At 41.7% G+C, this 16,015-nt stretch overlaps 1 long non-coding RNA gene across 2 annotated transcripts; it reads right to left on the bottom strand.

Annotated features, from left to right (window-relative positions):
* Positions 1–11,858: 11,858 nt before the first annotated feature.
* LOC122983178 lies at positions 11,859–14,772 on the bottom strand. Of its 2 annotated transcripts, XR_006403605.1 has the most exons (6): positions 14,337–14,772; positions 14,040–14,218; positions 12,472–12,574; positions 12,309–12,378; positions 12,153–12,220; positions 11,859–12,043 (listed from the first exon to the last, which is right to left on the bottom strand). It is a non-coding gene; the product is annotated as an uncharacterized LOC122983178 (long non-coding RNA). The 2 variants fall into 2 exon arrangements; XR_006403604.1 differs by having other exon boundaries at positions 12,153–12,378; positions 14,337–14,771.
* Between the last annotated feature and the right edge of the window lie 1,243 nt (positions 14,773–16,015).

A 16,015-nucleotide genomic window follows, 5' to 3' on the forward strand; every position in this document is an offset into this window, starting at 1 on the left:
AAATAACAATTATAATTTTTTAAAATAATTTACATACCAGGGGTTCTATACTATACATTGCTCTACAAATGACGACAGTTTTATTTAAGAAATCAAATGTTTAATTACTTTACTTAATTGTGGTAAAATGTGACATGGTGGCCCAGGTCTACCCCTGCAGTGATCAGAGCCAGCAGTGTTTCTGACGTCTCTCACTGACCTGATCTTCCATTTTAAGAGATGCATGACACAAGAGTTAGTTAAAGGATCCTACGGCCCTTTGTGTTCTGGTCTGGGTGTCTCTTCTTTTTGTTAATTTTGGCCGACTCACCAGCTTTTGTTACTTGGTTGTTGTTTCTGTTAATAAAGTTGTTTTATCGTTGTGGGAAATGACTGACTGTTTGTAGAGGGTCATAACAATGTTGAATAACATTAAAATTAAGAGTTTATTTAGAGAAGTTGAATTAGCACAGACAGCTGACCAGATAGATACAGAGATACAGTGAGAGTAGGTTTCAGACAGCCCCATGTTACAGATCCATGCTACAGCTGTAATGAAAGATCAAAGGGTTGGCTTATTATTTTAATGTGCAGAGATGTGCAAGGATGATCGTTTGCTTTGTTAATGTGTGCATGTCCTTGTGAGAAGGAATGTGTTTTTCCATTTTTGTTTAGGCTCAGATAAGGTAACATCCTGGGTCTGGGAGGAAACAGGACAGGTTAAAGGGTCAAAGGCCACATATAGGTTAGGGCTCTTGCCTTCCTGTGTCCTTGGGAGATGTGGTTCTTATCTAGCATACATGGGCATGTAAATGTATACCTTGTTTGCCATTGGTTATAATCCACAAGTTTGTATGATTTGACCAATCACAGATCATTTCTCTGTTCCTACTCTCACTATAATAGAATAGATTTCCTCTTCGTTTGGTGAGACGAACTGATGCAAATCTTTGTGTGTTCTGTCTCCTTATTGTACAATAATAAACTTCAACCCGGCAGTGTTTTGTGTATTATTTCATATGTACGTTAAGTGTTTTGAGACAATTTCCACAACACAGCTTTCATTGAAAACTTGACTTATTAATTATACCTGTGCTTCATACAAGACCATAAACACAGAGATAGTTAGAGCACCTCCACTTTATTGTTGTCTGTACAAAGATTTTATTTCAACAATAAGTCTTAAGATTATCATAAAGTGCCCAAATATATTTACAAAGTGCACCTATAAAACTGTACAAATAAAAAGAGCAAAGTCCAAAAATGTCCTTGTACACTTTAATACAGATGAGCTCGGGGTCATTAAAGTCACGGCGTCCGGTGAGCTCTCGCTGACCCTTGAAAATCCGGGGGAGAAGGTGTAAATCTCGCGCCAGGCCGTACCCATATCCGCAGCAGGTCTCCAAGGTGAACAGCCTCTGGCATGTTAGATCAAGGCAGGTAAGGGAAGTCGGCAAGTCAGATCCGTAACTTCGGGATAAGGATTGGCTCTAAGGGCTGGGTCGGTCGGGCTGGGGTGCGAAGCGGGGCTGGGCTCGTGCCGCGGCTGGGGGAGCAGTCGCCCCGTCGCCCTCCTCTCGCCCCCGCTGGAAGCGCGGTGTGCGGCCCGCCTCGCGGGGCCCTCGTCCGCGGCGCCTCGTGCATCGCCGGGTTTTCGCGGGGCGGTGTCCGCCGCCGTGTGGAAGGCGGGTCGGCCGGGGGGGATGGGGTATGGCAGTAACGCGAGGCGTCCAGTGCGGTAACGCAAACGGCCCTTGAAAATCCGTGAAGTTGTAAACCTCGCACCAGTCCATGCCTCTGGCATGTTAGCGTGCCTCGTGGGTCCCTTGTCACATGATTGCCATCTATCGACGAGAGTTGCTGAAGATGTAGATTACAGGAACACAGAGGAGAGATCTGAGTATTTGCCTCAACAAATTCCTTTATCAGACATAAACACAGAACAGAGGGAAACAATACCGTTACCTGCTCTGACCGGGTGCTGGTTACAGATTCATCAGCTGTGAGGAACAGAAGGTTGGAGATGCAGATCGGAGTGGTTGTTGGCAGCAGGACATGCAGGACAGAGAAAACAAAATACACATGTGGTTAGTCTGAGTAATAATAATGGGGAGCATCGTCCATGTGATCACTGTCTGATACAGCTGAGACAAGAGAAAAAGATCATTTTTAAAAAGATGACACTCCCAACTCTGAATTCTTTCATTTTTCTTAAGTCTGAACTATTTTTATTGAAAGCACAAATCAGGATATCAGCCAAGTTATGATGAGTCTTAAAGTACTGCACAAACCAGATCATGTTCTTGTACTAGGAAGTACATGCTGACTTCATCCCTGCTGGGCTGGATGTACCTCTGCATCTTGGAGATGCTGAAGAAAATCACTCAAGTCCTTGTTCAAAGTTTGCTGTGGTGGAAGTGATTTAACAGCATTCTGGAAATGCGGTGAGCTTACTGACCCAGAGCTGGTCTCAGTCAGTAGATTGACTATATACAGTAAGATCAAGCCAGTGATCGACAAATGGTAAACCAAAAGGTAGGAAGGGAGGGCATTTGCATACAAGATCAAGGGTCAGTATTTTAAGGGAGACTCTCAGGCAGCATAGTAAGGGGGGGGGGGGGGACGGACTCTCAGGTAGGTGAAGTCAAGGGGCAGAGACAGGAGGGGGTGTTGCATTCAATCAAAAGCAAAAAGGTCGAGTCAGCAGGGGCCAGGAGGCAGGAAAGACACAGCTGGTTGATCCCAGACGTCGACTCATTATCAAGTCTGTACTCAAATGTGTGTTCTTCTTCAGAGACATCGACCTGTGATGAAAGACGAAGAGAAGAAGTGTGAAATGATGATCCAGTGAGAAGAAAAGCAGAGGCCTGGTCACACACACACACACACACACACACACACACACACACACACACACACTAAACATTAACTAAAACAAAACCTGTTGAAAGCCAAATTGGCACATCTGTAGTTTGTGCTGAATGTAACATGAGAAGATAGATTAGAAAAAGTTGGGTTACTGCAATGTGGGAAAAGTGTTTTGTTATAATAGTGCATATTTGTGATTCATGTGACTCACTATCAAAAACAAACATCAATGAAGTTGTGAAACTGAGATTCTCACCATTGAAAGGTGTCGCCGCTGCTGACAGAGGCGTCATTAGTCTGCACACTTTCACCAGTCTCAGGAGCCGCACTCTCAGGTGGCTGTGTGGTTGTTCTGGTGGAAGGTCTCGCCGTAACGTTGGCGTTAGGCAGTGGTGGAGGGACATCGGTCACCGCCATGTGACGACGCTGCAGCTCCTCAATCAGCCTTTCAATTAAAAAAGAAAACATAATTTAGACAATGTTAAAAAAATAAGTAATACATTTCAGAGAGTAAACAAGAAGTGATGTTTGAAAAAAGACTTCCACCAACCTGCTGAGTGGATCAGCATCATCCATAATTTGGCGAAAGAGCACGTAACTAAACACCCTGCCAGATGCCAGAAGTTCATGAACATCCCTCTTTGCCTTCTCCACCTCTGCTTCAATGGCCTCTGCTGTACTGTTCTTCATGCAGACCCTGCGCAGATGTACTGAAAGGGTTTCCTGGGTTTTCATGCACACAGGACACAGCAGATAGTGCCTGTTGGGTTTACTGGAAACAGAAAAAGACATTCTTCACTTCATTTAAAGCTTACTCAGGGAGAAGTTCAGGAGCTTTCAGCAAATATGCTTAAAATCTTAGCTTGGGTAAATGACCCAATGATTTCATTTTCACCTGAATAGGGTCATTAGTCAGTCATTATGCAAAAGATGTGACCAGCCATGTTTAAAATATGTGAAACTATTATCATGACTTTTACAAACTGTTATTCTCTGTCTCTGGCTTGTTTACTCTGTTTTAACTTGATAAGAAAATAATGTTTTACTACATTCTGTTAAAAAAGGACTTCATAAGTGTTACTGTACATATAAACTAACTTCTTAATTTGGTCCCTTAGTCTGGGAACCGTTGGCAACCATCAAGTTAAAATAAGTTATTTCTTCTGTACTAAATTAACATTGCTGACCAGATAGGGACACAGAGTGTGAGAGTGGGCTTCAGACAGCCCCAAGTTACAGCTTTCATTGAAAACTTGACTTAAATTAATTACTTTTTTATTATGATTTAGATTTACTATGCAAACAAGGGGTCAGATCTAGTCCCCTGCTGCAACCTTACTTGAAACTGTAGAGGTTTAAAAGGATGGAGAGAGAAAACATAAGATAGTGGGGACACAAAGGAGAGGTGAGAGCATGGAGACATAACAACAATGACAATAATGTGTGTTTTTAACTGTCCTGTTTGGCAGCTCAGGCGTGCAGAATAAAGAGTCTGGGCCTTCGGGTGCCAGAACAGATTTACTAATAGTTCCTGCACATAAACAGGAAGAATTCATATTTAAACTACTGAAGTTGAAGTTCATGTCGTACATTGTAATGACAAAAATACAAATGTCTCAAATGCATTAGAGCATAACAATAGAGTTATTAAATAAAAATAATTTCCTGTTCCTGTTATGTTTATAGCAACATGTAGTTATTGGATTGCTGTATCTTGTCTAAGATACTGATAAGGATGTGAAACACAGACAACATGAAGGCTGCCCGTTTCTTTTAAGATACATTTGTTCAATTGACATTGACCTTTTCATATTAAAATCACTGAAGATTAAAACTGTTGCATATTAAACACATCAGGAATAAAGGTTACATGAATTGAAACATGCAGGAATAAACATTAAAAGTTGTAAAAGAGACCAACAGCTGTCATGTGGCAAACAGAGACTAACACATCTTCACAGTCAAAGAAATAAGTTAATAATAAATAAATCTAAAATCTCCATTTCATGATCATTTTCACATATTACACACAATACATAACAAAATCTAAAATTTATTCACATGATTGACCAGTTGGACAAACTCCACACTAAATAAGACAACATCCATAATGAAAACCAGTCACACACAGGTCAGTGTGTTCCTAAAACCCAACAGATAAACACAACTACAACATGAACATGTTAACACTGGGACACTGTGATGTAGCTGATTGACTCAGACAAATTAACTTAATCCTGATCTAAATTGAATCACATCCTCAAAGTCAAACACAAACAAACTTTCTATGTCGTCTAACTGTCCCTGATCATCTTTAACACCAAAACTGCATCTCTGCACATTCATCATACTGTGTTGTTTTAACATAAACATGATCAATCAATGTCCCTTCTCTGTAGTTTCTTGTGTTACATGCTGCTTAAATCCTTTTTGGTCCATGAATTTACAAATTGATGATTCTTTTAAAATGTTTTCATTAAAGTCTCTCATTAGTACAATCGTGTTACTGATTGGATTTAACCAATCAAGTAACTTCCCCACATTATGTTTAAATAAAGAATTTGGATAAGATGGTGGACGATAATCTACTGCCATCAATATGTTTAATGTGTTACACAGACACACCAAACACTGCAGATTTAAGTCGGGTACCTGCAGAATCTGACAGTCCACATCGTCTAAACAGCACAAACCAGCTCCACCATGTTGTAGATATTACTGCTGGTGTCACACAAACCTCGAGGACGACTGTGGAAAGTGTTTAATGAGGTTTGTGCAGTGAGCCATGTTTCTGTGACAGCAATACAGTGAGGCTGACAGGAGGCGACTTAAACTCTGAACGTTCATTAAACACACAGAGAAACTTTATTGAAGGCTTTGGCTGTTCAATTAAAAATGGAGGCATGCTGTCCATGGCCTTCTCTGTAAAATCCCTGATCAGTCCAGACAAAGCCCTAACACCACTCAGAGCTACATACGCCTGCCCAGGTGCAAACACCTTCTTCAATGACACTACAGCTTCATCTACAGTTAAGCCCTGAATTTTGTGAACAGTACACGTTAGCCCACGCTAACCTCAGAGGAAACTGTAAACGCACACAACCGTGTTTAGTGGCGTTCTCCTTCTCTGGATCAATAGCAGTAGAGTCCCTGTTGCCTCCTCTGTAAGACAATTTTATCATCATCAAATTTAACATTTAGAGGAAATGTTTTATCTTTACCAAAATCCGTGTCAGTGATTGTGCCACATGCTCCATTGACCAAACCGTCTTCAACATCCACGTTCTTACATCACACGCTCATTCTTGGCCAAACAAAGTCTGTTCTAAACTTGTGTCCGGTGCTTTATTATTAGTACCACGTTCCAATTTCCCTGTTTTCTTGTTTGTTATGAAATCTTTAGCTTCAATGTTGATGTAATCAGGACACACGGCAAACAACTTATTGAAACTGTGTTCATTTACTTGCATATTTGTTGGGAAAATAAACAAGGCCGAGCTGTCTTCCCCTGTCTCACGTGATTTCAACAAGTCAATGTCGATCTCTAACATGAAGGTTTCCTTCTGCCTGACTGTTGTTTTCAGCTCCGCTACACTAAAGTGGCACCACAGGTTCACACCAACCTGACTGTTATGCAGAGGCAACTGATAGAAGTCACCAACAGCTCTCACACTAACATTACCAAATGGGGAAAAGTCACCAGTGTGCTTAATCTGCCTCAACCTGCCGTGGACAACAGATCAACCATACTGATGTCATCAATGATTAAAATTTGGAGGTGACTAAATTTTGCTCTTAGAGATTTTAGTTTATCTTCACCCAGAGGGGTATAAGGTAAACTAGAGTGTGTGATGAATTGTTGCTGCGTTTAAAGAGTATGAAGCAGTTAACAAAACACAAATATCGTCTGGTTGATGACAAAGTGTTGACAACAGCCTCCCTGCCTCGTACTGAATAGCTTTAATTAAATGACTTTTCCCTGTCGCTGCATCATCTGTCACAAAGACATGCATAGGCTCTGGGCCAAAAAGAAGCCAAGTCTGGAGCATTCTCCAGACTTGGCTTCTTTTTGGGCGTTACTCAATAATATAAGATATGATATAAATGACGACCGCATAGGTGTCGGTGACAAAGCTAATATCCAAATTTGCATTCCAGCACTTTAACAACTGCTTACTGTACTGATTTACCCAGACCTGGTTCACCCCCCTCCTATAAACCGCCTCGCTGTTTCTTTCCATTCTCCTCTAAAGCCTCTTCACAGATCTCCTGATCGATGCCTGAAACAAACGCTCATCACTCACATAACTCACTTCTTCTTCCTGAGCTCTCTTAACATTTTGCTAATTATACTGTGCCCTCTGCCAAAAGTGGCATCAAATCATCATCAAAACACTTACAGAATGGCTTGTTTTTTGATCCAGGATTGTTCATGGTTTCCTTCACCTTCTGATCACATTTGCAATCTTTCGTCTTTACAAACAAACGTCCTTGATGAAACAGGTTTTGGGAAATTAAACCGACATGTTCTTTTCTTTTTCCTGCGTGATTTAGGATGACGTTTAGAGTGTGTTTGAACTGATGACACAGTGTCCAATCGTATCATTATCTGAGGGTAACTCGCATGTAACGTATTTATCAATGAACTCAACCACCTCCTCATCTGTGTTTTTATCAGTTTGGGGAGCACCCTCGATCCAAAACAGACAGTGAACATGAGGAGAACTGTGCTGCTGAAATTCTACCCTATAAAAGTGATCAATAATTTTGCCAATTGGTTGGGAAGGAGACATGAGAACCTCTTTCAGGAAACAATCAATCTATAGTCAAACATCCTCGCAGCTGTGACTGACGCAACAACTCACACCTGTCTGCCCACTCCAAATCCTCTACAGTCTGCGTTCTGCCTTCCTGTTTCAGAGTAGTGGTCTGGAGATTCTGCCAACGCAGATCTGCAGATGAAAATGAATAAAACCACGTCGGGATCCCCAACTGACGTACGCAGGCTAAGATGTCCTTGTGAACTGACTGAGTTCCTCTAATTGGCTTAAGAAACCTAAAACCCTCATCGAACTTTAACAACTGCTTCAAAAGACTCCTCGTCCATCAACATTTGAACACTAATCCTTTGAGACTTCTGTCCTCCTTCGCCCTTACGCAACGCCACAGAAACACTCGACGACACTCGATCTATCTCTGACGTACTGGGAAAAGAAAACGTATTCTATATTATGCGTAAAATGACCATCCACATGCATAATCCTGTTATTAAAGTAACGCGACAATGTGAAGCGATATGAACGGCTGTCATGGAAAGTCTTACGACCAAGAGGAAACAACACGGAAACATTTAGCCTCATGTGGTCAGAAAGCACCCTGACTGGACTATTCCCCTCTGCAGGCGCAATGTTTACAATATCATGAAAATACTGGTCTAATGCTTCCTGACCAGTATCAACAGGCAACAACAACAAGTGTCCTGAGACATGCAGGTCTGCTGTCTGTCATGTAACAGTTCATCTTGTATTATCTCTGATGTTTCCTCCTTCACCACCTGCCTGAGCCGTCACCTCACCGTCTCTAACAACCTGATCATCCTGACATGATGCTACCTTTTCTACAACAGCTTCATCCTCACTGACTGGCTGATCCTCCTCATTCTACCCATCTGTCTGCCTGCAAAACTCATTTACGCACTCTTCTTTAAACTCAATATCCTTGTAATACACATTAGTCCTCTTTAAATACTCTAGTGCCTGTCTTACACGTGAAATATCCACAAACTGATACTCGTAATGCCCTTCATACATCAATTTACGCTTTAACTTCACCTGCAGCAAAGACCCTTCTATGCTACAACATGACAACACATGTTACCGGACCATGTACTCCGCTCTGTCCTCCTTTAGACAATACCAACATTTTCATAAACGGGCTGTGCAGAGCTATCAGGTGTTGTTCTAAACTATTCAAACATCCCAGTTCAGGTGGAAGAGGATCAAGCATCAAGGTATTAACCCAACATTCAGCTGGTATCTGACCTTTACTAATCTTATTGTGACATCCAGAGCTGACCTCTAGATGAAACTAACTGACAGGACACAACACAGTTATCACAACATTTATGCAAAAACTTCTCACTACGTTTGCACGTCTGCGATACCAGCTGTTACTGAACTTCTACTACACACACAACTATCACAACTCAGCACCTGAGATCTGAACATCAACCGATGACAAACACAACACACAAAGTGTGGTCCATCTCTGACTTTCTCCAAAACCTGATGCATAACAAAACTGAAATCTTTTGACCTCTCTGTCTTCAGCTTCCTACTAAACCCAACACTGTTAATAACCTGCTGCTTAAACTCTGAACTATCATGATACTTTCTATTAATCACTTCTCTACTCCTTCCTTTAACCTTCTCTCTATATTTCACCAAACTCTTTACTTTACTCTTGGCTTTAACACTCTCTATGTGGTTTATTTTCATGATAGTTTGTTACACTCCATAATTTCGCCCTTTTTTCTAAACAGCACATTTTCATAAGACATCTTTCTAATCCTTAACTGACGTTTCTCCCTTAACATGTTCAATTTCTCCTGTGTCTTTTTCTTCAGTTTTTCTTCAAAAACTTCCTCAAAGACTTACTACTTGATTTTACCTCAGTAGCATCGTTCACAACCTCATCACTATCAACACCTTCATCATAATCTACAAATTCTCAGTTACATCCTGCTGCTGCTTCGTCACCGTCTACAATATCCTTCATTCTAGACGTAATACTGTAACCTGTCACTTCACTAAGTTTACAATAACCGTAACCAGTCTGTAGTCCAGGCTTACAAACACAAACATTCTCAAAATGCTTGTTCATGATGTTCTCTAAGTAAATGAACTCTTCATTAATGCTCATTGTCACTGCTGTACTTCAAACGTCCACCATAAAACATACACACACTAACTCCTAACCAATCTGCTGTGACCTGTATTTCCACCTCTGTGGCCAAAGTGTTAACAGTTCTCATCATCTGAATGTACTCTAACACAGAGGAATATTCACTCCTCCAATACTCTGGTATTTACCCTCATTCCTCTCCAGTTCTTCACATCCTGCCAGTCTAATCTTACGATGGTGCTTCCTGAGAGAACCTGAGAGACGCCTCTGAAGAAGCAGTTACCATCAGCCACGATCTTCTCATTCCTACACGGGACACCTGTCAACCCAACTTCTTTGGACACTGGACCAGTGACCTTCACAAAGTCAACATTTAATTTTGTACACAAAACCTGACAAACATCTACACTGAGAGGACAGAAGACCAGCTCCTCATTCCTCACAGCACTAATAAATTCTACATCAAACCTCTTTGATTTCTTTGACATGCAGGTGTGAGAAGAAATCTTGCGCTTTCTGCCATAAGTTCTTGTTGGTTCTTCTTCTGAACTGCTGCTAACCTCAATGACTAAAGTCTGAACAGAAATGTTAGACACTGATAGACCCGCAGCTACGCTAACAACACACTCAGACACACCTGCAGAAACCTCATTTCTCCTGTGCTCAGTAACACTAGACTCTGGTGCTCTGTACTCATCTCAATGACATGACTCTCCACAGGAACACTAGACAGCACTGGACTTACACAACCACTAACACCACACAGTTCGTACAGCTTCTGACTTGAACTGACACTGTCTGCCAAATGACAGATGTAGTGGTGCAAGTCATCAAGACGTGCAAAACCACACTTGTACCGTTGCAGTGTAACAAGCCAAAATTACTGTGAGAGTGACTGTCAACCACAGCAAACCGTCCATCTTCACAGATGATGGCAGAAGGGTTACCACAGTGTCAAAAGACATTCGCTGTACAGACTGAGGATCCTCTCCAGTCCATTATGCAGACTGATGAACACACCAAAGTCAACTAGTTCACCTTCAGTCACGCCTACTTCACCAAACGTAAACCTACGTACCTGTCAATCAATCACTAACTGCTGTGGCAAATCTGGAACAGACAAAAGACCTGACTGATGCATAAAGACGCCATGGTCACGCAAACTGCTATACAACTCATCCCCTACAACCAACGCACGATCCAGATCATGTGTCTTCCATGAGAACACACTGCTCACCGTGTGTTTGGCTAAGCTGACCAAAGCTATAGCCAAACACTACAATCCATAAACCGCTCGTCTCCCTGGTGAAATGACCCCCTAACAACCTTTACTAGCGTAATTCCTCTGCTATTCTTTACCACTGCTGCCACATCAGTGCTGTTGGAATCTAACTGAACTGTTTTAATATCAGAAACAGAGAAACAAGGAGAAAAACTAGACTTAGCTTGGCTGATCTTCTGTGGCATTTGTGCTCCCTCCTCGACGATGGACTCCATCAGCATGGCAGAGCAAGCTGCAGCAACCTCCTCCCCACCACCTCTGGCACCACACCAGCAGACAACAGCACCACAGACCCCTCCACAGGACTGCCGCCTCCACCTGAGAAATGTAAAGATGAGGTTTTACTAAGAAACAAAATAGGGGAAGAAATGTTGATGATGTCTGTTATCAATAACAAGTCTCATATTTAAACAAAGACAAACCTGCTGCACTGCTGGGCTGGAGGCAGACTCGATCACACGGGCAGGTGAAGGTGTTGCCAGCACCTATAAAGAAAAGCAAAGGACAAAAAAGTCAATAAAACAATACACTCATTAAATTTGTATACGTTACCAAGATATACCAAAAACATCATTATCATTTAAAAAAAACAACAAAACCCCAATCTGCCGCTTTCCTCCTCTGCTCCTTGTGGCAACACCTCTCGGCTGACTTCATGTTTAGCTCTTAGCAGTAGACACATATAATTTGTGGGAAAGTTACCTGGCCAGCTGCTGGAGCAGCAGTGCAGTCAGAGCCAGAAGAAGGTGAAACCTTCTCCATGGCACCGCTGAACCACACAGGGTTGGACGGGATGACAGACTGTCTCACCGTAGACCGTCACTCCCAGGGGTCACTGTGATGAGGCACGGGGACGTGTCCCATCACAACCAGCCTGGGGGAAACCCTGGCACGCGGTGACGTCCGGGGAGACACCGGAGGCTCAGGTGGAGGGGGTACCAGCTGGCGGACCGCAGCATCCCACAGCAGCTCCACCATGACCGGCATGCCCTCGGTGTCGCTGAGGTGCATCTGAAAAACAGTCAAACAGCAAACTTTAATCACATGTGTTTATCTGACATATGAGGATACAAAACTCTTCCATGTTACATGTCACAACAACAAAGTATGCTGAACTTACACCGTCATGGCACCACAGCTCCAACCGATGCAGAGGGAGGTGCTCCGCCACAGACATGTACGGGAGACCTGACTCAGATGTGAAACATGATCAGTTCTTCTAATCTTTAAACCTGCATTAACCATTTGTGTTAAATTTTGTGCTGGAGTGACAAACTTGATGGGACGGTGGGTCAGCTCAGAAGTTCACCATCTCCACACACGATGGCGGTAACCAGTACCGCACCCTGTTAGGATGAAGATCATAGTAAGGACTGTCAACCCATGCCTGAAAAATCGATACATTTTATTGAAATATTCAAGAACTACTTAATACATACGAGCAACAAACTCGGGGACGGGCGGCCCAGGGGTCCAAGGCTGCCGCTCCGCAATCCTCTGCTTGGCCTCCTGAGCACATCGGTGGGACTTCACATGGGACGTCTGCAATGAAAAGTTAGTTTTTATTAAACCTTTACACAGAAAGCATCGCAGCCTGTTCAAACACAAAATTGATTCAACTTTCCTTGGCAGTAGATGGGCAACTTTTATAAAAATTAAAAAAAACTGTGTGTGTGTGTGTGTGTGTGCGCGCGCACTCGTGTGTGTAAAATCAGTAAGTGTGTGTCGTTTATCAATAGGTTATGTGTATCTTCATAAATTAAATAACTATTTGTATGTATAGTTGTTGTAGATCAGAGAATCACAGATATAGTGCAGATGAATCGCTTGTGACAGCTGAGAGTCGGATATCTGTAAATTAAAGAATACACATTGTTTTATTTAAGCCATGCTGTATATTATAAAATAATCTGTTAGAAAAAAGGATAAAATATTTAAACATCCACATCTGTATCTACATAAAATGTTTTGTTTCTCATACCAATAACTTCTCTCAAAAACATGATCAACAAAGTAGTATCCTGATAACACATTTGATCAATCAATACATGGAAATTAGCCAACTCACCATCTCACAACTTATACATGATGGTCAAGACAAAAACACACAACTGAATCTGCATCTCTAATTACAATTTACACACACAGAAAATCCTACAGACAGGCAATTATATGCAATACAGTCTGTCAGTCACAGACTAGCACAAAAGCTAGTTGGTAGCAGGCTAACAAAGCAAACCTTTAATTCTAGCATAAGATTTAGAGCAACATGCTGATGCTATTTTAATGTGTTCAGTTCACTAAAATTAACTGCATCATCGTGGTCGCCTGCAAACACTCTTGATAAGCAATTAGATGTTAGTAAATATCCATCAATCAGTCCGATTATCAACTTTTTCGGTAAGTGCATTTTGTTTAACAGTGTTAGGCCTGTTTTTTGCTAGTGCTTGCTAGCGAACACTAGCATTATCACTGTTAACCATAGGTTGTAAATGCACTGTGCTAACTAAGTTAACTAAGTTAGCACACCCTCGTCCAAATAGGGTCACTTCCGGCTCCAAAAATCAAACATGGTGACGGCCACATCCAAGATGGCGATGACCATATTGCTACACTCGAGGCTTCACAATGGCAGTTCGCAAAACAATAGGTCACCGCAGTCCACAGTAGCACCAAAATGGCCGCAGCCGAGCCGTACTACCGGCGTTTGGTCTGAATACGGCTTTAGCTGACGATTCACATGAGCACAAATTCTGATAATTGATGACAAACCATCAATAAATCTTTTAATCCATCTCACATTATTAACACTGCTTTTTGTATTTTGTCGTACTATTTTAACGTCAGCCATGTGTGTAAGGACTACATTTTATAAGACAAAAGTAAGCTGTGCGTGAAATTTAGCCCACGCCTGCATCTAACCTCACCACATAGAGTTAGTTATTACTAAAAGCATCGGTAAACTTAACAAAGAGTTCATGCTAACAGAGAAGAAACCAGTTCTTACCTCGACAATGTGACCAGGTGCGGAGTGTCGCGTCCAAGCCGGCTGTTTTATGACCTTGCGTGATGACGTCGTCAGGCCGTCACAATGCCCACACACAGTAATCGAGCCACCAGTAGCACCAATCACGTCAATAAAACAGTGTTTTCTGAGACTTTCTGGAAGTTGACTCACATTTGTACCTAAAAATGAATGTGTGCGAAGTGGAAAAAGAATTTACTTGCGCACTGTGCGACTACAATTTACAACCATAAAAGTATATAAAACGCTAAAGGGATTTAAAGTTGAAACAACGGATACCGGAAGTGGCGACGCTCGTAAGGCTAGCAGAGCGTTAGCTGCAGCATGACCGGAAAGAAGCACAACCAGTTAGCCTCCACTAGCCTCTGAGCTAGACCCAGCTCACTGTTTGGATCCAACCGGACCACTGAGCCCCGGTTTGTTATTCAGAAGTGAAACAGTGAAGTGAAACCTGCGAAACAAACACTGGGACCATCAGGGAGGAACAGTCCGTGGAAGAGCTGCTGTGTTCGGCTGCACAGATAGGAAACACCTCGGCTGACAGGATGGTCCACTCTGTTTGGGAAAAAAACGTTTATTCTCCTCTGTTTGGTTGGCAAACAGCAAATTAAGTGCATTACTGCCACCCTCCGCTTCGGACTGTGAACCAATGATTAAATCCTATACATCGATCCTCTCTGTCTAATAAACTACAAAAAAAAAAAAAAAAAAAAACTGCTGCTCCACCCTCATGGCAGGTCCAGTAAAGTTTTAATGCTGAGCTGGTCTTCCTGAGTTCTTCTCTCATATAGGCTATAGTCTTTCTTGATCACTAGTACAATATATGATTACATGTGTAATAGTCTCCTTAGCCAAGTGGGAAAAAATATGTGCATATATCAACATTGGCATTTGGCAAAAATGACTGTAATCATGTTAATAATCGTGATCTCAATATTGAACAAAAATAATCATGATTATGATTTTTGCCATAATCAAAAACCCATAAAGACAACATAAATTTTGATTTACATACACTCACACACCCACTCACACACACACACACTGAGTTTAAATATGTATGTGATAAATTGTAAATATGTATGTAATGAATTGTTTTATTTAAGAAACTGTTACTTGAACATTTTTCAGTGTGCTCCATAAGTTATATATGTACTCCTAATTTTTTAAAGAAGAAGAACATAAATAATATTAATAAAAAATACCATTCAGGACATCCTTAAAACATGCAACACAGAGACTCATGATACAAGATATGCAAGACAATAAATACACGAAGATATTAATGTTAATAGAAAAGTAGATTGAATAAGACCACATTGAGCTGCATTGTTAGACACTAACTAGAACATGCAAAGCAGAAGCACAGATACAAAAATCATGCACAGTATGTAAAATACATAAATTAGTCTGACACAATAAAAGCAAAACCACAAAAAGACATGCATGCAGGTGAAGGCAGACTGGCAGTAGCAAGACAGCAAGATAGCGACAGGTGACAGTAGACAGCAAGGGAAGTTCAGCACAGACAGACTGAACTAAGTCTTAGTGCTGACAGAGCTGAATATGAATTAACCATTTCTTTAAATGAGCTCTACATGAACTAAACGTGTCCAGTTCTCTAATAATTACTGGGATGGAATTCCAGTTTAGTGCAGCTTTAACAGAGAATGCAGACTGGCTGAAGGTACTTTTTCTGAGTGGAATGATGCAATCTTCTCTTGCTGCACCTCTTGTGAACCCATATGCAGTTGTTCTTATGTTGTCAAACTGTCTGAGAGAACGTAAGGGAGCCTGTGGCGCACGGAAAAATAATATGCCCCCTTCCAGCAAACGCCGAAAAAACACCAGAAGTCAGGATGAATGGGCAAAACTTTGAATGCACTGGTGATGTCTACTTTGGAAAGCCAAGGTCCATGTCCTGCTAGCCGAATGAGAGTGATGGCATGGTCGATGGT

Source organism: Thunnus albacares, chromosome 5 (genome assembly GCF_914725855.1).
Source record: "Thunnus albacares chromosome 5, fThuAlb1.1, whole genome shotgun sequence".
Lineage (NCBI taxonomy): Eukaryota > Metazoa > Chordata > Actinopteri > Scombriformes > Scombridae > Thunnus > Thunnus albacares.